Source organism: Cervus elaphus, chromosome 19, assembly GCF_910594005.1.
Source record: "Cervus elaphus chromosome 19, mCerEla1.1, whole genome shotgun sequence".
Classification (NCBI taxonomy): Eukaryota; Metazoa; Chordata; class Mammalia; order Artiodactyla; family Cervidae; genus Cervus; species Cervus elaphus.
In genome coordinates, this window is record NC_057833.1 from 81,137,446 (window position 1) to 81,160,480 (window position 23,035).

The 23,035-nt window shown below is 41.6% G+C and overlaps 1 protein-coding gene across 2 annotated transcripts in view; it reads left to right on the forward strand.

The window, feature by feature from the left end:
* The first annotated feature begins 2,663 nt into the window (after nucleotides 1-2,663).
* TMEM108 (transmembrane protein 108) overlaps nucleotides 2,664-23,035 on the forward strand; it is a 411,871-nt gene continuing 391,499 nt past the window's right edge. Inside the window, exons 1-2 of one of the 2 annotated variants that reach the window (XM_043875509.1) lie at nucleotides 2,664-2,788; nucleotides 8,525-8,639. The gene's annotated coding sequence lies outside the window, so the exon portion shown is untranslated. Of the gene's footprint in view, nucleotides 2,789-2,813; nucleotides 3,081-8,524; nucleotides 8,640-23,035 lie in introns of those variants that run through there. The other variant, XM_043875510.1, reaches the window with a different exon arrangement.

Here is a 23,035-nt window from a genome sequence, read left to right on the forward strand (position 1 = left end):
CTTCAGAATTGTTACAGGAGAGAGCCTAGAGGAAGTTTGTGGTGCCACCAGGTAATCTGTGCTTTCACCAGGACTCCAGGTGGTTCTGTTGCAAGTCTTGGGAAAAGCCTCAGAGAATAACTCTCAGTAATGCTCAAATAGAAATCTGCTTTTAGTTAAGAAGGACACAAAACAAGTCAAGATAGCACCAGAGATTTCATCAGTTTGTAGTGGTTGTCAAAAGGTAATAGTTTCTTTGGGGGCAATATTTACTTAATCAACTGGAATTAAACCTAGTTGTGAACCTGGCTTTTAGATTTAGTCCACTAAATAGTCTTTGGAATATTTATTACCTATGAATTATTTTTTGGTTTTAAAAAAATCTGTTCTCACAAATTATCTGGAAGCTTTCCCTCTGTTTCCAGTCTTTACGTCCTTAGTGATCTGTGTTGCAGAGTTGATTTCCCTTGTTAAAAAATGAGTCCCTCAATCTAGCAGCTTATATAGGTATTCTCAAGCATGGCTGGATACAAATCACCAGTGGAACTTTTTAAACCTATTGTTGCCCAGGCTCCACTCCTCACTCCAATCAAAATCTCTAGGCACAGGATTCCCCCCCGCCCAAATCTACTTCCTTAAAAGCACTACTGTCTTTTCATTTTGTTTTTAGCTTTCTTTGCTGTGCAAAAACTTTTAAGTTTAATTAGGTCCCATTTGTTTATTTTTGTTTTTATTACCATTTTGACAGATGAATGGATGAAGAAGTAGTACAGGTAGGTACAATGGAATATTATTTAGCTGTTAAAAGGAATTAATTTGAGTCACTTCTAGTGAGATGGATGAACTTAGAGTCTGTTACACAGAGTGAAATAAGTCAGAAAGAGAAAAACAAATATCATATATTAATGCATATAGATGGAATCTAGAAAAATAGTACTGAGGAACCTATTTGCAGGGCAGGGACAGAGGGGCAGACATAGAGAACAAACTTGTAGCCACAGCAGGGGAAGGGGAGGGTGGAATGAACTGAGAGAGTAGGACTGAAACATTTACATTACCATATATAAAACAGATAGCTAGTGGGAAGTTGCTATATAACACACGGAGCTCAACTCAGGGCTCTGTGACAACCTAGAGCAGTCGGAGGGATATTCAGGAGGGAGGGGACATATGGATACTTAACGACTGATTGACATTGTTGTATGGCAGAAACTAACAAAACATTGTAAAGCAATTATCCTCCAATTAAAAAAAAAAAAAAGTGTTACTGTATACCCAAGCTTGAGAACCACTGGTTTAAAGATAGCAAAATAAACTTTCAAACATATTCTTCTTAGTTGTTTACTCTTGCCGCAGCCAGAACCATTGCTGCGCTAGATTCAGTGCATTCTTGTAACTCGGAGTTTTGTGCTATGCTATCTCTGATAGAGTCACTGGTGAACAATAGCTGAGATTATTAAGCAGGCTTCACTTCTGGGGCTGATAAGCCAGAGGCCCAAGATATACCGACAAGGATAGAAGTTTTCTCTAAGTGACATTTTGATCACCTTGAGGAGCAGTGAGAGAAAACTGCTGAAGCAGTGTCACACCACCTGGCCTGCAGTAGGAAGAAGGTTTTGGAGACTGTAGCACTTAGACCTTTGAATCACACTGGTACGCTATTGGGGAATAGAACTATGCTGAACAACAAATAGTCTAGCCAGTCTGAAAATACTCAGATTTAGGTCAAGTTTGAGAGATGACAGAGGCACTGGGCTTCCTGATTCCCAGACTCTGGGATTACTGACAGAAGTCTATCTGGGCAATTTCAAAGTTTCCTAAGATAGGATATTACAAACTCTCTGGCTTATATTGGATAGTTCCTGACCTGAATTTTCCAAGGAGCTGCAGCAATTAGCTCCCTGGATTTTATTCCTACAATGCTTCTTCCCGAGTTTGCCTGTGTATTTCTGTTACTGACTGCAAATTTCCAAAAAGCAGGAACCATTTATGCTGATTCTCTGGACAAGAATACAGCACAGTGACACATGTCCAATACTTCAGGATGATTTAATGTTCTCAATGAGGAGCGTCCACCAAATTAGTTACTGCCCCATGGAACAAAGATGGGTGATGTTCAAATCAAACATGCCTTCCCTCAGCCTGTGCCCAAACTACAAGCGTCACCAGAACACCCCTTGTTCAGTCAGTCACTGGAATGCTTTATCAGTTGAGGAAGGAAGAGGTTTTGAAACTTCTAGATAACATGGAGCAGGGGGTTATAACCATCATTTTTAGACAAGTGCCTTTAAAATCTTGCTACCCAAAGCGTGGTCCTCAGACCAGGAGCATCATCACTGTATAGAGATTGTTAGGCAGAATTTCAAGTGCCCGTCTCAGGCTTACAGGATCAGAATCCGCTTTTTAATAAGATGCCCAGGTCATTCTTGTTCATATTTAGAATTTGAGATATCAATAGATCTAGTAATTGATCAATCTAGCACCAATCAGCGCCCCAAACAGAGATTCAGCCCTTTGTACCCGCCTCTCACCCGATCCACTCTGTAGCAACCGAACCCCCGGAGACATCGGAACGGGTGCTGCCGAGGGCAGCTTGGTGATTGGCTAGTCAGACCACGTGACCTGCGCTGGCCCTCCCGTGCTAGTGGATTGGCTCTCGCGGACGCTGACGGACGGGGCGGGGGCGGGCCAAAGCCAGGTCGAAGGGGCGCGCGCGGTGGCGCGGAGGGGCGAGAACGCGAATGCGCGTGCGCGAGCGGCGGGGCTCTTTCCCCGAGCCGTCGGAGGGAGCGGGAGCGCTTCTCCCGAGGTAAGAGCTGCCGCGGGGCGGGCTCCCTGCCCCTCTGCGGCCGATTGCGGGCGAGCGGGGCGGGGGGAAGTCTGAGGTCCGCCTGCCCGGGGAGCCTCACTTGGGAGAGGATGCAGACCCAGGCTCAGTCGTCTCCCTCGGTGCCTCGGTTTCCCTTTTCTGCCCGCTAATGCATCTCCCCATCCTCCTCACCGCGGTGCCGGGTCCACCCGAGGGGAGTTGCCCACCTGGTAGCCTCGCCTTCGCCTTTGTTTCTCTCCCGGAGGGATGCTGGTACCGGCCCCCTCCCCAGGTAAAGGATGAAGGGTGGTGGGGCGGGGACGTCTTCGGCGCAAGACCTGGCCTAGAGCCGGGAAGAAGATGGCTTTAATGCAGTGGGACCTGTCACATGTGAGAATGAAGAAAAAAAAATGTAGTGTCACTTTGGCCAAGCCACGGGACTCGAACTAATCCGGCGGAGGCGGCGGCGACCAAAGCCGTATTCCTGGCGCAGCCGTGCGGGCGGGGGTGGGGGCAGGACCCGCGGGCCAGCCCAGGTGCGCCGGTGGAAGGCTTCTCCCGACCTGCCTGGAGCTCTCACCCCAGAGTTGCACCGAAACGCTTTTAGCCTGCAGAACGGATCAAGAGATTCGTAAAGAGAAGGGAAAAAAAAAATATTTTAAAAGCCGCTGGGCACTGGCGGAGAAGGTCTAAGTGAGAGGCTACAATGAGAAATTACAGCGAAACTGGTGGCTGGTAGTTGTGAGGGGGAAGATCCCCGCAGTGAACTGCAGAGCAGACCATCACACGGAGATTCTCCTTCAAGAAAACCTAATATATATATATATATATTTTTTTTTTTTTGCCGGGGGGGGGGGTGGTTATCTCTGTAAACTGAGGTTTTTCTGGGCTGCCGAATCAAGTAATGACTTATTTTTAGCATGTTAATGGGTGCTAGGGAGAAAGGAAGGCAGGTTACACCCGTTTAGATCTCCTTAATTCTTTCAAAAGTGCGTGTTTAAAGAAGGCCTTTGGATGCCAAAAGCTGAGTGTGTGTGTGTGTGTGTGTGTGTGTGTGTGTGAGAGAGAGAGAGAGAGAGAGAGAGTGGTTTGGGGGGTGGGGGAGATGTCTCGTTGAAGTCATACTTTACAAAAGGCATCCTCTGCCTCTTTCCTTCTCAATTTCCCTAGACCTGAAATAGCAAGAGCATACTGTACAGCTCATAACAAAGTATGAAAAGTCCCTTCAGTTTTCCACTAGTTAATTTATTAGATATACCTGTTAGTTTGCTTGGTACGGAATGGTTTAAACTATCATTAGGAAGATTTTTACTGTATTTTGGAATTCCACTATAATTCATTTACAACTTATTCTGGTAGGAAATGGACAAGGATCTGTCTACCTGATTCCTCAGAGACATCCTGACAGGGGTTCCAAGGCTTTTTATTACTCTTACCTTCCCCATACAAAGTTTTGTTTCTTTAGGAAACGGTGTGATTTTTTTTTCAAACACCTCAGACACACTGCATGCCTGTGAAATGCCCAAACGTGTTAAGAAATCGATTTACTTGGCAAGTTCAAACTAACTAAAGAAGGGACACTTAAATTTGTTAGGGGGAATCAGAATTAACATCAACTGTAGCAGATCAACTTTTGGTGGTTTTCTGGGGTGAGCAAAAGTAAAAGAAAAGGTGTTGCAAAGCTTGTTGGGAATGTAACAAATGACCTCATAAAGTAAAATATAGATTGTCACCTGACAGATTGGTACATAAAGCAAATTAGAGTAATTTTAGAACTTGTCAGTGATTTGTTTCTAGCTGGTATCCATGGGGAGAGGAAGGAATTCTGAGGCTGGGGTGGGGAGTACAGTTTGAAAAGATATATGCTTTTGTGTTTAGAGAGAAAATGTCGCTTTTGTTATATAAACTACACAAAGGACATGCAGTGTTTATGTTTAGTCTGTGAACAGGAGGCAAGGGTTTTGGAAAGGTTGAAAAACACTTATTAGGTTAAACAAGGGAAAGCAGAAAGATTGGCAGGCTTAGTTCATCTTAAGGGAAGCAGTGACCTACAGGACAAGGTTTATTCTCTGATTCAGTAAAAGCCCACTTAGGTTGCTTCCAAAGCAACAACAAAATCATTTCCTTTCTGTCGTTTCTGTCCCTGGGTCAGGGAGGGAAGAGTGAATGAGAGATTAGACTCTGACCTGCATGCCTAAGCAGTATTGTCCTTTGAGCAGGATCTGTGTCACACTGTGTAAATCTAAGAGCCGTCACATTGATAGAGGTCTGAGCACCTCCCCTGGACTCTTGCTGTAAGATGGAGTGGGATAACATTGCCACAGGTGGCAGCAAGGTGAGATCATCTGATACGGAAGCCCTAGGGTGAAGAGAGCTAGGAAGTGTTTAATTCAGTGAAGCTCTGCCTCTGGAGCTTTGAGAAGGCAGAGCTGCCTCTCTACTGGCTTGACTGGCTGGGTTTTCTACGGCTTCCCAAGGAACTGCCCTTCACGATGGGAGCTCCTGTGGATTTCTGTGTCTCAGGTTGTAAGCATCAGTTATGCTTGTAATGTGCTCTAGAAAAGGAAGGCTCACAGAAACACAAATCTAGGCTGCCGTTCTTTCAGGCATGTCAAACGCAGGCTTCCAGAAAACAAGTTATGCCCTCCCTACCAGTAGATGGCACTGCTGTCTCTGGGAATTCCTGGAGGAGATGAAACACGAGCTGGCAAACCAGTGATGTGCAGCCTCTGGTCTAGAAGATTTTGAAAGGCTGTGTCAGTTCCCAAAGAAAATCCTTTAAAAAAGGAAAAAAAAAAAGTTATGAAAGCCAGAAATATTGATACAGAGTAGGAATGATGGTTGTGGGGGTTAAGAATGGGTGCCATTACTTTGCTGGCTGTGTGTGGGAGATGGAGAGGGTAAGCTGACAAGCATTGGAGCACAGGTTTTGAAAGCCCTTGCATACATATTGTTGGCTAATTGAAAATGAGGTTGAATTCATGATTCAATCAAATTTCCCAACAACTTCCTAGTGTCTACCTCTTTGCTTATAAAACTTGTCTGTACACATGGATGGGACTATGGAAATACACATGTAACTTTTAAACCTAATCAATAACCAATAATTATGTATCTGAAGATAGTGGTGAGAGTATTAGTAAAAATAATGCTCATGCTTACTATATTTTAGGGCTGTCCACAATAGTAGGTCAAAGTTATTCTGAATCAGTTTCTTGTAAAACTTAAAAATTCCTAACAAGTATTCTACAATTTTAAGATTTTATTAGCGATTCACATCCTGAACTTTGGTTTTATTGACCTTATTAGCCAGGGTTTGTTCATTTATTCCCCTCTTTTGAACTACCTTTTCTTTCATTTTTTAAAAAATAATTGACTGTTTTTGATATGAATTTTGTAGCCATATATTTGAAGGAGGTGATACTGTTGCTAGTGAGATTACTGTGCGTATGAGCTTTGACCCTTCTGGAGGCATAGAACTCTGCTCCTGCTCATCACCCGAATCACCTGCTTCCTCATGCTGTCCCTATGCTATGGCTCAGCTTTTTGGAGTTTATTTCCACCTCTCTTCAAGTGAACTCATGAGCTGATTTTTATTACCAATGCCAAATCCTAAAATCTTGCTGACGCTGGACAGCAGTAGTCACAACAGTTTGCTAACATTACCTCATTATGTGACCTCAAATACATTTCTTTGCCTTTCTGAACCTCAGTTTTCTCACCTGGGTCACTGGAATTGGGTGAGATGTGATGCATGTCTCTTGAAAAAAAAAAATCCTTTCTAAGTCAAAATTCTATGGCCAGCTGATTCTCATAAAGTGTCAATATTTCTGAATCCCCTGAAAAATTCTTATCTAAAAGGTATTTTCATGCAGTGAACCTAGAGCAAAAAGAAATCCCACTAATACTTCTTCTCAGAGAATCCTAATAATTCAGAGTTGTAAGAAACCTTAGGGATGGTTTTGCTTGACCTTCTCATTTTATAGACAAAGAGTTTCACCTCAGAGCTGAGTGATTTGACCAAGCTAACAGAACTAGAGAATGGTAGAAAACTGGGACCCAACCTCATGTCAGTCCTGCCTTTTCCAGTGCTGAATTTCTTCACCTGCCATCAGTACACAGAAGATGCTGTGTCTACAGGGCTGGAGCCAAGAAAATTCTGGGTAATTCCTTAAAGTAGGGTTTTTAAACCGCAGCATGAATAGTATTGTGTTGGGCAGAAATTCAAGGCCTGACTTCTTTTTTGCACCTCATTTTTTTCTTCACTGACTGTTCTTGAGTAGTATTCTTTACTATACATCCTTGTGTTTTTTTTAACTTTCCTGCAGAAGAAAAAAAACTTTCTTCATCCTAGAAGAGTCATTCCCCAATCAGATGTTTTTAAATTGGGTCCATGGCAAAAATAAGAATTTTTATTTTCCATACATACACACTGAGTCATTGCTTGAAAAACTTGGTCTGCCCTGTGACCCGCTTCCCTTTGGACATGTGAGATATAACTTTGGTGGTGATCACTGTTTCGAAGAACATTTGCTTGAAAAACTTGGTCTGCCCTGTGACCCACTTCCCTTACATTCAGTATGATGGTGGTCCATGTTGTTGAATGCGTCCTTCTGGTACCTTTTTAGATTTGGGCCAGAGCAGCCATTTACTCTCACTTTAGCAGAAGAAAAATAATTACCTTTTCTTCTTCAGCAGCTTATCAATTGAATTTTTATAATAACAGAAGAAAAAGTCCAATTTCTGTACTCTGATTCCAGCACACTGAGTTAGTATGAGATTTGAGGGACATTGTTGACTTCTGAGTTTGTTTCCTTGTCTGGAAAATAAGAGGGGAAAGCAGTGACCACTTAAATTCTTTCTAGTTCTGAAATCTTGTGACTCTTTGAAATTTTACCTGGTATCCTGAAAATGGGGATTTTATGTATAATCAAAGTTGGTGCCAGTTCTTTGTATCTGCAGATCACTTTGTGGTATACAAAAATATTCTCTAATTTTTAAAATCTCTTTTGTACTTCAAGTGTGGTCAAAGAACAACATCTGGGAGTTTGCAACTCAGCATTTTGTCAAGATACCCAGGAGCTATGCTTGCTGTTTTGTCTCATTTTTGAGTTTCACATTGACGCATAGGTCAATGAGGGAAGCAGAGTATTTCACAGATGAGGAAACCAGATCTCAGAGTCATTAAGAAACTAAGTCAGATTTACTGTTAGTGTCTCACCCAGAACTCCATACTCTAAACCTAATATCTTCTTTGTTGGGCTGGAGTCAGGCTTGTGTGATACTGATTATTAGCTACCCAGCAACCCATGGATTTAGGTGTGGCTGTGTAACTAAGTGGAAGTGGAAAAGTATTGTGGTCCATTTCTAGGGAAAAAAGAAACAAAAAGAGAGCACCCATGCAAGTTCCTCCGTGCTATTTTATACTCCTTGTAGGCTGGAATGGAGAGGGTCCCTATGAGATCTTGGGATGCTGTGTTAAAGGATGGCAGGACTTTTGTCAGCCTGGCTGCCTGGATTGCTGTTAAGGGAGACGGTTCAATTGTCCAGTATGTATATAGGAACAAGAAATAAGCTTTTATTGAGCTTAAACCATTGTATATGTTTGGGTTTATGTGTTAAGTACTGATAGTTAGCCCATGCTAGCAAATTCATTTGAGGAGCAGTGGCTTGGAACTTGAAGTTATGGATCTTCTGGCCTAATGTATTCATTCATTCATTTTTCATCTTTGGTAGTTGGTGATCGATTGGTTGTGATCCACCATGCAGAAGTGAGTGATGAAAGGCAACAGAGCTGATGGGTCATGAGGATGTAAGTGCATTTGAAGGCTCTCACACCCTCTACTCCAGGGTAAGTCAAAGGCATTCTTTGCCATTGTTGTTCTGGTTTTACTCTTGTCTTAACTGAGTAAGACAAGATCCCCTCTTGGCATCAGTGCAGTGGGGTGCCCTATCTGTGAAAGTTTCCCAAAGCCTTTAGTGATTCAGGTCATAAACACTGTTAAGATCAGCACTTACAAAGCTAAAACTATGGTCAAGGTGATGGGATAGAATCTGCATGGGAATATCTCAACATAAGAATTTTTTAGTGAGTTTGTATGGGGCTTGATTTACATAGAGGGTGAGGGTGTTGCTGGGCCTTCCTGAGAAGGGAACTAGACCTGAGTGCTGTTTTCCTGTAGCTATATCATATTGTTATCTCTGCTGACACAGATTCCCCTCTCTCAGCACCCTACTCTTCCATGGATCACTTTCCTTAACTTTTCCTGCATTAATCACTTTTTTTTGGGGGGAGATGGGAAACTGCTTACCAGAGAGTTGATGATTTCCAATTTGGTAGATAATAGCGGTAGCAAAGCACATCGTTCTGCCCATGCCATTTTATTTTATCCAGTGTCACTGAAAGTCACATGCCCATTCCCTCCTCATCTGTTTGCAGTCCTTAGTGCAATGGATGTAGGCACCAGGAGCATTATAACTAAAGCTGCTTTGGATTTTCATCTGTCGTGAAGATTTTGAGACCAAAAGGAGATTTGGTGTGCCCTTCTCAGAGGCAGTGGAGGGCTGAGAGGGAGAAGTGAAAAGGACATCCCATCCTTTCTGAGGTCTCTGGCTTTTAGAGCTTAAACTAAAACCAGACTCACTAAAGAGAAAATAATAATTAATACAAATCTAAGCAGAGCTAAGAATGGTTAGGAAAAAGGGGGACAGGAGGTTATATTTAGAAAAAAAGTACTCAGCTGAGAAACTGGATGGAGGATTGTTTTTAAGCATCTTAGTTCAATACTGTGGAGTCCTTGCTGATAATGTCCCATTACCCATGCTCAGACAGAGGGCACCCAGTAAGGCTAATGTCCTTCTGTGCCTCACGTGGCTCAGTAATGAGTACAATTTACTGAACAAAATAGACAATTAGGAGCTGCAGATCTCTGGAGATTCCCGTAAGCATGCATCATTACAGCTCTGGAGTGATGCATGTGCTTAGAGATAAGCAAAGCAGAGGACAGGGAGCTGTAGGGCACATCAACAACTGAAGAATCCAGGTGAGCATCCAGACACAGACCCCAGCTCAGCGCCTGGGGGTCACTAAGGAAAGGGCCTGGGCTCTGCTAAACTTTGTCATTAGAGGAAAGGAGCCAGACTTTGCCAGCTTTCCTCATTTTCCTCTGTGGCGCCAAAAACATAGCATGACAGAAATAGCACTCAACTGGTATGTTTCCATGTAAATGCTGTATGAGGATCAAATTACAGAGGGAGCCATTCTTTATTGATTAGGAGCCAAAGAAACTAGTGCTGGAGATGCCAGAGGATCAGGGGTTCTCATCCTCAGCACCATGGGCATGCTGAGCCTGGTGAATCTTTGTTGCGGGCTATCCTGTGCATCGAGGCATGTTCAGCAACATCCTTGGCCTCTACCCTCTGGATGCCTGTGGTTTCCCCGACCCCCACCGCAATCGCTACAATCAAAAGTGTCTCCAGACATTGCCAAGTGTGCCCTGGGGGAAAAACTGCCCCTGGTTGAGAGCCACTGCGGGAGGTGATTTAATTTTGCTCTTGAGTTTCTCTGGGAGGGCATTTCAGTAACTTAGCCTCATCATGCTAGTTTCCCTACCTGTAAAATAGACACAGTGTTTCTAAGTCAGTAGCCTAAAGAAGGGCTGTATGAAGCACTGTGTGATTACTTGAGAGCTCTATGAATGCTAATAAGTACCTGTCTCCTCAAATATCCAGGACCCAGGGATCACTCTTAATCCTTATGAAGGCAGTAGCTGAGGAGGAGGGGAGTTTGAAGGGTCAGTGGTGTGGGAAATGATGCATAGTGCCAGACTGATTTCACTTGAAGCTTTCATATTTAGTTCATTTCAACAATATACTCTTGATAAAGGCTTTTTTTTTTTTTTTAAGGGAAAAATGGGAGAGTGGAGGAGAGAGAAATAAGCTTTTAGCAGAGCAGTCCAGGAAATTGCTTTTAACTAGGGATGGGAGATTGCGGTAATCTCTTAGAGTGACTCATATAATTAGTGCTAAGTTGCTTCAGTCATGTCTGATTCTTTGCGACCCTGTGCAGTGTAGCCCACCAAGCTCCTCTATCCATGGGGATTGTCCAGGCAAGAATATTGGAGTGGGTTGCCATGCCCTCCTTCAGGGGATTTTCCTGACTCAGGGATTGAACTTGAGTCTCTCCTAAGTCTTCTGCATTGGCAGGTGGGGTCTTTGTCACTAGCACCACCTAGTGAGGGGAAGTCACTAGGACATAAAGTCACCAAAGGACATAAAGGAGTAACCCTCCCAAAGAAAAATATCCTCCCAAATTACTACGGATCCTAGAGCAGATTTTGTGAGTAATACAACAAATACCAGAGAGTGTTTGAGGAAATCTGTTTTTATTCTATAGCTTTTCCATCTTTTTCTTCTCTGCTTTGAAAGTATAGAAAAGGGGTTGTCTTCAACCCATGCCCTTTGAATGATACATAAAATGTTTTAGGATCACGGTTGTTCTGCTCATCTTCTAGAACTGTACTGGAATGGTGAAAAGGGCTATCACCCTGGCTTGGGCCTGAAGTAGTCATGTTATTTTACTAGAAAATCTCAGTTTAGGAAGAGCAAGTGCAGGGATTAGATGTAAACTGTCCCGGCAGGTTTGAGTTCAGCCTTGCTGAGGTGTTGGTCTCTGTACTTACTAGATACACTCAGCAAACTTGCACCAAGACCATATTGACATAGGCACGGTGTGGACAGAGCGTGGCCATCATCGGGGAGTTCTGGTGGACAGCACTGCTTTAGACTATAAAGACTCTGTTTATCAGAAATCCATACTTGTAGTGACAGTGTGCGTACTTGTTATAACAAGACCTCCCCTCATTTAAAACAGAACTGTGTTTTGGACTTCTCCATCCTGGGTCACTTTTCAGTCTGTGAGAGGACCTTGCTGAACTTTTTGGCTTGCTGTAGCACCTGTCACAGAAAGTGCCATGAGCCTGTCTCTCTGACATAACTGAGTGCACTGCCTCAAAAATATTTGTGCTTTAATCCCAGGCTGCTGAGCTGTCTCTTTCCATTTGGTGTCTCCACACCCTGACCCTCGGTGGTGAAGCTTGTTTGTGCAGGATGTCTCTTTTGATACTGCCTAGAGCTTCACACAGGGTCTGGGACAGATGGTGAGAGTTTTCACCTTCCTTCCTTCCAAGCCCCAGCGTGGCTCAGAAGAGTGTTTCATAAGAAGGCATTAGTTCACAAGCTTAAGCTCTGAGGCGTTATCCCCTAAAGAATTAGTTTGTAAAGTAGTATAGGACATATTTAGTAGTTAAGCCCTTTAGCAACATGGAAGAATTTTCAGGTGATATTATCTCTCACTAGTACCAATATTAGTGGCTCTGAAACTATCATAATTAGAACAAATGAAAAGATGTAGAAATAAAGACGTATTTTAAAAGATGTAATTTAAATCTAACTGAGCCCAAGACTGTTTTGCATGGTAGAAGGAATGAGAGCAGAGGGTTTGCGTGCCATGAGTTGTGTTGCAGGAGACAAGGCATGGAGATGGCTGGGCTGAGATGATGCTCGGATGGCCTTCACTGACCGCGCCTCTCCTGTCTGTGTGGTGCTGATCCTCGTATTGCCCTCCTCTCTTCACTTTGTGTTTCTGTTCTGCTTTGGTCTGCTTGGAGTGTTGGAGGGGTCTTAGTGTTTCTCACAGGAGGTGCTCTTAGCATTTTGATAGAATGACTCATCCTTGTGTGAACCTTTGCTGTCCATTATAGGACATAGAGCATCCCTAGTCATTGAATGCTTGTATTACTCTGACCAAGTCATCAAGTCAGCCAACAAAGCCCCCTGTATTTCTAAATATGGCCTCTGATTGAGAATCGCTGGCTGCTAGAGCCTTGGGGGGCTTTAGAAAGGGGGAGTAATTAGAGTTGCAGAAGGTGCAGGTGCTCGAAGGGGCTGGCTCATTAATTTCTGACCTGACCTGACCTATTCCCAGTGCTGGAACTGCTTTGGGAGCCAATATTATTCTATAGAGACCAGAAGAATCAGGTTTTGCCAGTGGAAAACTTGGTCCCTAAACCTCAAAATCAACCCAGAAGTCATAGGGGGGACGTCTGTCAGTGCCACACAGGGTGGAGAGAATACTGAGGCTCCCAGAGCATGCTGGTTTTTATTCTTGACTGAGAGAAAAAATGCAGCAAGGGAGATTTAAAGACAATCCAAGAGAAAGGGGTTTTGCCAGCCATTTCTTTTCTTTCTCTGTGATTACAAAAACTGGCAAAGTAGCCCTAAATTTGTGAGGTTATTGTAGACTCTCAGATGGGAAATCTGAGGTTGTTTTATAGTTAGTAAAGAGAAAAAAAAAAAAAAAAACAACACTTTCAGATGTCTTACTGTGGGGCATCTATAAATGTCTCTGATTACAAGAACAGAAGCTCATTCAAGTTACCTTAAGAAATGGCAGGCTTAAGTAAAGATACATGGGAAAATAAAACAAATGTCAGACGTGTGGCAAGTTGTGGGTAATCCCAGAGGTCTTTCAGGATGAGAAAGAGCCGTCATGTGGCCAGACCTCATGGCGACAGGAACTAACTCAGGACCAGGAAGATTATTGCCTGATCTGTTGCAGCTCCAGGGTGTGTCTGCACCAACAGTGCTTGATCAGTCTGCATTCTACTTCTCCACCATTTACATGGCTCAGGATTCCTGTTTTGGCTTCTCTACTCATGTCTTCCTGTCCCTACAACCTAACTGATGGCTGTGTATGGACCAAGAAGGAAAAGAATATGATAATTCTGTAGTAACTATCAGCCCTCTGGTTATAGAGTTCCTTCTCCCAGGCAGTCTTAGAGGTACTGATGCCCTCTCTTGGTCCACACAGCGGTGGCCTGGGTCTTCTTGCCTCAATAAAGACTGTGGTTTCTCTGGAAGGGAGCAGTGGTAGGGTCAAAAGAATGTGAGACCTCTCTTGTGTAAGGACACTGAATTCTCAACTCTTAGAATCAACATAAACAGTGTTTGTGGGTTATGTATATAATAAAGAATTGAAAGATTACTTTTGAAGCCTCTGCATTCAGTAGCAATTATGAAAAAGCCTGAATTCGTTTTTTTAGGAGACTGGCTGCATCCCAGAGCAGAATGGTAGGGAAATTGCTGGGCTAGATGATTGGGAAATCAGCAGTTGTATTTTCCATATGGATATTTTATTTTTTTTGCATCTGTCAAATGTGATTCTCTCAACCACCCATGTATCTTGTAGGAATAATGGCTAGGTAGCTGTCTAAATGTTGAAAGACATTTTGACATCTCTGACAAGTGTTATTCAACAGCTGGGTTTGTAAAATTCCAGTTCTGGCAAAGTAAAATAATTTGGCTTATTACTCCAGAAATAAATTCCATATAGATGGTGTCATTTTGGGAATTACTACCTTAAAGGCAGACTTTAAAATGTTTTGTGTTGTAGTGTGTTCTGTTTATTTACCCTCAGTCTTGGAGAGCTAGTTTCATTTGAGCTAATGCTTGAATATGACTTTACAAGGGAGTGCATCCTCATATTTGCAGAAGGCTCTGTCCTTATTTATGATTCTCTGATAGGGTAAGATGATGGTCCTGGCTTCATGGGCCCTCACAGCTGTGAAGGGCATGCTCTGTGACATCATACACAGCCCAGTGGCTCACTGAATTCATTTAAGGCTCTTACTCTTCTCAAGTAGCTGGAGCATGGGAGTGACACATAGAGAGTTAGTATTTCCTTAGCTGCAACTTCTGTTGAAAGCAGCAAAAGAGAAGTTCATTGGGGCTTCTGCAACTGCTAGTTGAGGAAAGAATGTAGGCTGTTACTGAAAGATGATTGGGATCAGCTTTCTCACTCAGCTGCTCGAAGGAGCAGAGATGAATTTTTTGCTTTAGTTTCTCTTCTTACTCTGGGAAGATCCCTATCCCCTGTATGGAATTTTTTTAACGAGAAGGGAAAAATAGAGAATTGTATCCAATACATTTTAAAATACATGATTGTATTTCTTCTGAAGAGGAAGATTTGTGTATAGTAACCATATATCACCAGATTAAAATCTTCAATTTTAATTTTAAAGAAATTCTAATCTTACAGTATAAACCAAAGATAAAGTCAAATTTTTGCATATATAATTTATTTTTTATAAAAATAAAACAAAATTATGTTTGTTCTCATAGAATCAGGAACTAATATGCAGCTCTTACATGAAGATTCTGTAGCGATGGTAAAGACACCTGCTCTCTCCAAGGTGTAAAGAGATGAAAGATGCCTGAGAGTCCCAGGTCCTGAATCCTGGGATTTTGTCCTACTCTAGGCCACTCCCTAGATAAGTGTTGGAGGATAAGTGTGATAAATGGACACAGATGATTAAGGGGAGGGCTGAAACCTCCAGCTTCGGTGAAGTGTCCTGTGCTTCCCATGAGCCACAGGAGGAGTAGATCCTACCCAGGCCTTTCCCTCCTGAGCCCATTGTTGAATCCTGGCCTTAGCCTTTCTAGGAAACAAAACTATGGCTGAAGTAATATCCTCAAACATGATTTCTTATTAGCATGTCCCTTTTAAAAGAAGCTTCCTGGACGAGGACGAAGGCAGACAGATGCATGCTTCCCTTAGCTGTCAAAAGCTGTCTCCTTTCTATTGGAAAGTGAAAGTGAAAGTTGCTCTGTCTTGTCCGACTCTTTGCGACCCCATGGACTATACAGTCCATGGAATTCTCCAGGCCAGAATACAGGAGTGGCTAGCCTTTCCCTTCTGCACGGGATGTTCCTAACCCAGGAATTGAACGCAGGTCTCCCACATTGCAGGCAGCTAAGCCAGAACGCTTATTAGATCACTTCTGAAATTTTTAATTACTGCCATTAGTAAAATATTTTCTAGACATGAAGCAATAGGACATTAATAGAGACCCCCAATTAGTGTCTTTTAATTTGAGAGCCCCAAATCCCATGTTAATATGGTACTAGACTTCAGCTTCTTGTTCCTTCTGGTGTTTCTCTAAATGCATTTCCATCTTTTCCCTCCTCCCACTAACTGTGTTATCTAGTTTAGATCCTTTGGTCTGTTTACCCCCTTTCTTACATCTTTCTTGATTTCCAAAGTCCTGTGATTCCCAGCAGCCTGAAGGACAGTGTGCTTCTTAACTAGGCCTAAAGACAATCTGCACTATGACTCCAACTTACTGTCTGACTTTCTACTCTTTCTCTTCACAAACTGCTCCTTACTCAGACTGGTCCTTGGTCCAGTTGTCTATTCTGTGCATAGAATGCCCTTTCTTTCCAGTGACCATATCTGTTTGGTAGCATTGAAAACCTTTGTCCCATTAGATAGATGTGCTTTTTCATCTTTTCTCTATCAGATTTTAGAAAGGCGACTTTGGGAAAAATATTTAATTTCTCTCAACCTCAATTTTCTTATTTGCAAGAAGGGACTCAAAATAGCCCCCTTATAGGATGCTTGTGAACGTAGTACCATGTCCTCGCTTCTGACTGCCCAGCACAGAGCTGTGTGTGTAGGCTAATCATGTGCACTTGCTGATGAAGTTACTGATCAGATTTGCCCAGCTGATCTGGATCACATTTCTTGATTAGCCATCCTCTTCCTGCAACTGCCACACCTTCTGTAACCACGTTTCTTCTCCAGTACTCCTGACTTGATCAGTAAGCACCTGAAAATATATGCTCCTAGGGTATGACAGAAAGGGGACCCTCCCACACTATTGGTGGGAATGTAAATTGGTGCAGACACTGTGTAAAACAGTATTGGAGCTTCTTTAAACTACAAATACAGTAGCTATATGACCCAGCAATCTCACTCCTGGGCATATATCCAGAAAAGACAAAAACTCTAATTGGGCTTCTCTGGTGACTCAGTGGTAAAGAATGCGCCTACAGTGCAGGAGACATGAGAGACACAGGTTTGATCCCTGGGTTCGGAAGATCCCCTTGAAGAAGGGAATGGCAACTCACTCCAGTCTTCTTGCCTGGAGAACTCCATGGACAGAGGAGCCTTGTGGGCTACAGTCCATGGGATTGTAAAGAGTTGGACATTACTGATCAGTTAACAACTTTTCTTTCTTTTTTTCTAATTTGAAATGATACATGCACCCCAGTGTTCATAGTGGAACTGTTTACAATAGCCAAGACATGGAAACAGCCTAAATGTCCATCAACAGATGAATGGATAAAGACAGTGTAGTGTCTTTACTACACACACACACACAAATACAGTGGAATATTATTCAGCCATAAAGAGAATGAAATAATACCACTGGCAGCCCTGTGGGTGGATCTAGAGATTGTCATATTGAATGAAGTAAGTCAGAAAAGACACATATCATATGATATTGTATGTGGAGTCTAGAAAAAAGTACAAACGAACCAACTTACAAAACAGAAATAGACTCACAAACATAGATAACAAACTTACAGTTATCAAAGAGAAAATGGGAAAGAGGGATAAATTAGGAATTTGGGATTAACAGATACACACTACTATATATAAAATAGATAAAGATGTTGCTGTGATTTATGTCAGAGTGTTCTGCCTATGTTTTCCTCTAGGAGTTTTATAGTGTCAAGTCTCATAGTACCATTTGCTAAAGACATTGTCTTTCTAGCATTGTATAGTCTTGCTTCATTTGTCTTAGATTTGTCTTAGATTAGTTGGCCATAGGTACATGGGCCTATTTCTGGGCTTTCTATCCCATTCCATTGATACATATTTCTATTTTTGTGCCAGTACCATACTGTTTTGATGAATGTAGCTTGGTAGTATAGTCTGAAGTCAGACAGCCTGATTTTTCCAGCTGCATTTTTCTTTTCTCAAGATTTCTTTGGCTGTTTGGGGGTCTTTTGATCCATCTCCCAGAATAATGAAAAGAAAAACAAAAATAAACAAATGGGGCCTACTTAAACTCAAAAGCTTTTGCATAGCAAAGGAAACGATAAACAGAATGAAAAGACAATTCACAGATTGGGAGAAAATATTTGCAAATGATATGATCAATAAAGGATTAGTCTCTAAAATTTATAAACAGCTATTATGTCACTTAATGGCATCAAAACAAACAACACACTCAAAAATGGACAGGAGGCCTAAATAGATATTTCTCCAAAGAAGACATATGGATGGCCAACAGCTGCATGAGAAGATGTTCAACATCATTAATTATTAGAGAAATGCAAATCAAAACTACAATGAGGTATCAACTCACACCTGCCAGAATGGTTATCATCACAAAATCCACAAATAATAAATGCTGGAGAGGGTATGAATAGAAGGGAACCCTCCTACACTGTTGGTGGGAATGTAAATTGGTACAGCCACTGTGGAGAACAACATGGAGGTTCCTTGAACTAAAAATAGAGCTACCATATGACCCTGCAATCCCAGTCCTGGACAAAAGCATGGAGAAAAGCCTGGTCTGAAAGGATACATGCACCCCAATGTTTATGGCAGTACTGTTTACAATTGCTAAAGCATGGGAGCAACCTAAATGACCATCAACATATGAATGGATAAAGAGAATGTGGTACATAAATACAATGGAATTTTACTTAGCCATTAAAAAGAATGAAATAATGCCATTTGCAGCATCATGGATAGACCTAGAAAGTGTCATACTGAGTGAAGTAAGTCAAACAGAGAAGGAGAAATATTGTATGACATCCCTTATATGTGGAAACTAAAAAGAAAGGGTACAAATGAACTTACAAAACAGAAAGAGACTCACAGACTTATAAAACTTATGGTTGCCAGGGGAAAGGGATAGTTAGGGAATTTGGGATGGTCGTGTACACACTGCTATATTTAAAATGGTATAACCAACATGGACCTATTGCATAGCACATGTCACTCTGCTCAGTGTTATGTGGCAGCTTAGATAGGAGGGAGGTTTGGGAGAGAATGGATACATGTGTATGTAGGGCTGAATCCCTTCACTTTTCCCCTGAAATGATCACAATATTGGCTACACCCCAATACAAAATAAAAAATTCAAAAGTAAAAAAAAAAAAAACAAAACAAGGACTTATAGTATAGCACAGGAGACTGTGTACAGTATCTTGCAATAGCCTATAATAAAAAAGAATCTAAAAAATAATATGTGTGTATGTGTGTTAGTGTGGTCATTCATATCCGACTCTTTGTGACCCCATGGAGAGGCTCTTCTGTCAATGGGATTTCCCAGACAGGAATATTGGAGCAGGTTGCCCTTTCCTCCAGGGGATCGAACTTGTGTCTTCTGCATTGCAGGTGGATTCTTTACCACTGAATCACTTCTGTATATATAGCTGAATCACTTTGCTGAACACCTTAAACATTGTGAATCAAGTCTATGTCAATAAAAATAAATAAATGAAAATGAAAAAAAAAATGATTGAATAAACATGTTACTTTGGGAAAAAAGGATACTGTTCTTCCTGCACCTGTTATGGTGAAAATTATCCTGGACCTTCATAATGTCCTAATTTATCTCCCACATTAGAAATTGAAGGCAGTTTTAGGGTCACTCCATGCAACCTGAGCACTGGTTCATTATCTTCATAGTTGATTCCTTTTATGTATAGTGAGATTATCATGAAGATCAATGGTATGATTATAGCTGTCATGAGAAGTTATACCTCTTTGAAACAAAGTTTTCCCAGGCCCAACCAACAGGCTTTTTATTCCAAACATCATTTAATAAAATGCAACATGACACTAACAGGATTGCTTGTACAAACACTTGGAGTTCATTTAGGCACACTCTGCCCTATATTGATTCTCAATTATAGCATGTTTAGCATGAATAAACCTGCTGGTGTTCTCAAACAATGGTAATGCTGTCTTGGCAGTTCTGCCCTTCTGACTGTGGAGCTGAAAGCATATCAGTGTTTCTTTTGTTCACTCTTTTTAAATTATGGTTTTCTACCTCTTGCTCAAGTGATTTAAGCCATACTTTAGGCTTATAAATTGTAGTTTTTAAAGCATATCTCTTTCTGGCCCTTCTCACTCTTTCCTTTATTTCTGCATTTTTCTTATTGTATCATGGACAAAATAAGACTGAAAATTTTTTTTTCTACTCAAGGTAAGAAAAATTTAAATACTTGTATTGCTTTTCTGGAGAAGGCAATGGCAACCCACACCAGTACTCTTGCCTGGAAAATCCCATGGATGGAAGAGCCTGGTTGGCTGCAGTCCATGGGGTCGCGAAGAGTCGGACACGGCTGAGCGACTTCATTTTCACTTTTCACTTTCATGCATTGTTGAAGGAAATGGCAACCCACTCCAGTGTTCTTGCCTGGAGAATCCCAGGGATGGCGGAGCCTGGTGGGCTGCCGTCTATGGGGTCGCACAGAGTCGGACACGACTGAAGCGCCTTAGTAGCAGCAGCAGCAGTATTGCTTTTCTGGTTTGAGATTCCTTTTTTAGTTATTAGCATTGGCTGCAATTTCGTATATACTTGTGGGTCTCTCACTGCATTTATTTTGTCTCTTTTCTTGCTTGTTTTTCAAAAAAAATTTATTGGTGCATAGTTGATTTGCAATGATGTGTTACTTTCAGGTGTACAACAAAGTGATTCAATCATTCTTTTCAAATTCTTCTCCAATATTGGTTATTATATGATATTGATTAGAGTTCCCTGTTCTATATAGTTGTTGTTGTTGCTCAGTTGCTTAGTCGTGTCAATTCTTTGTGACTCCATGGACGCCAGGCTTCCCTGTGCTTCACCATCTCGCGGAGTTTGCTCAAACTCATGTCCATTGAGTTGATGATGCCATCCAACCATCTCACCCTCTGTCACCTCCTTCTCCTCCCCTTAATCTTTCCCAGCATCAGGATCTTTTCCAATGTGTCAGCTCTTCACATTAGGTGGCTGAAGTGCTGGCGCTTCAGCTTCAGCATCAGTCTTTCCAATGAATATACAGGTTTGGTTTCTTTTAGGATTGACTGGTTTGATCACCTTGCTGTCCAAAGGACTCTCAAGAGTCTTCTCCAGTACCACAGTTTGAAAGCATCAATTTTTTACCTCTCTGCCTTCTTTATGGTCCAACTCTCACATATATATGTGACTACTGGAAAAACCGTCACTCTGACTATATAGACTTTTATCTCTGTTTTTTTTTTTTAATACGCTGTCTAGGTTTGTCACTGCTTTTCTTCCAAGGAGCAAGCGTCTTTTAATACTACATAGTAGTTCATTAATGCTATATAGTAGGTCCTTGTTAGTTATCTAGTTTACATATAGTAGTGTGTATATATTAATCCCAGTCTCCTAATTTGTTATTTCCCCTATGTTTCCCCTTTGGTAACCACAAATTTAATTTGATTTTGAGATCTGTGAATATGTCTCTATTTTGTAAATAAGTTCATTTGTATCATTTTTCTTTTAGATATAACCAATGTCATATGACATTTGTCTTTCTCTGTCTGACTTACTTCACTTAGTATGATAATCTCCAGGTCCATCCATGTTGCTGCAAATAAATGGCATTATTTCATTATTTTGATAGCTGAATAATATTCTATTGTGTATGTATATATATGTGTGTGTGTGTGTATATATATATACACACACACCACACCTTCTTAATGGACACTTAGGTTGCTTCCCTGCGTGGCTATTGCTGCCATGAACATTGGGGTGGATGTATCCTTTTGAAGCATGTTTTCTCTGGATATATGCCCAGGAATGGGATTGCAGGGTCATATGGCAGTTTTATTTTTAATTTCTTAAGGAACCTCCATACTGTTCCCATAGTGGCTATTACCAATTTACATTCCCACCAACAGTGTAAGAGGGTTCCCTTTTCTCCACACCCTCTCCAGCATTTATTTTTGTGGATTTTGATGATAGCCATCTGACCAGTGTAAAGTAATGCCTCATTGTAATTTTGATTTGCATTTCTTTAATAATTAGTTGGGGCTTCTCAGTTGGCTCAGTAGTAAAGAATCCACCTGCCAATGCAGGAGATGCAGGTTCGATCCCTGGTTTGGAAAGATCCCCTAGTGTAGGAAATGGCAACCTACTCCATCCAGTATTCTTGCCCAGAAATTCCACAGAGGAGGCTGGTGGGCTACAATCCATAGGGTTGCAAAGAGTCAGACAAGACTGAGCACACATGCAGGCAGTCAGTAATTAGTGATGTTAAGCATCTTCTCATGTGGCTTTTGGCCACCTGTCTGTTTTCTTTGCAGAAGTGTCTATTTAAATCTGCCCATTTTTTTAATTGGGTTGTTTGATTTTGAGCTGCATGAGCTATATGGGAGAAAATATTTGCTTGAATTTATTGATGAGAGGTATAAGTAGAACTGCATGGATATTTCTGCATTCTTTGGTGATATGAGCAGTGACTCACTGAACCCTTAACAATTGTCTAAATTTTGTGGGTTTTCTCTCTTTTTACCTTAGACTTTTGAGGGAAATTTGTAAAAATCCATGAGAATATTTGTGGTATGAAAGGATCCATTACAGTATACAGTCGGTCCTTCATATCCAAGGTTCTGCATCCACGATTCAATAAACTGTAGATCGAAGATATTTGAGAAAAAAAGTTACACAAAGTTCCAAAAAAAGGAAAACTTGAATTTGCTGCACACTGGCAACTATTTACATAGTGTTTACATTGCATTTATAACAATTTAGATAGTATTTACATTATGTTAGGTAACATAAGTAATCTAGAGATTACTTTAACACTGATGTTTTATATAAGGGGCTGGAGCACCTGCAACTTTCAGTATCTACTGGGGAATTAGCTGGGTCCAATTCCTCAGCAGATACCTACAGACGATTGAATTTTTCTTTCCAGATCCTCTTTTTGAAGAAGATTTGTGATAGAATTGTTTGTTTGTTTGGGGTTTGGGGGACTCATAATCAGAAAGGTTATCTAGTGTAACTTCTTTGAATGGAGAGATATTTTAGGCATGCAGCAGGAGCCTCCCACCCTCTTCTCTCCATGAGCACTGATGGAGGGAGTGCGTGTGTGTGTGTGTTTAGGGTGATGGAAAGGGAGGGTGGTGACAATAAACTGGGAGACTCTGTTGCATGAAGTTGCTTGTTAATCCTCCTGAAGGGGAAAAACCAGTGTCTCGGCCATGCGTTCTTCCTCACAGAGTTGTTCATAGTTGGAGGAAGCAAGAAATATACAGCCTATAATCAAGCTGGATTTTCTTTTAAGCTGTTGATTTTGAGTTTTTTTAAATTATGGGCACCGGGGTGAGAACAGCAATGGGAAGATGAGGTGTACAGCAGCTGATACGTG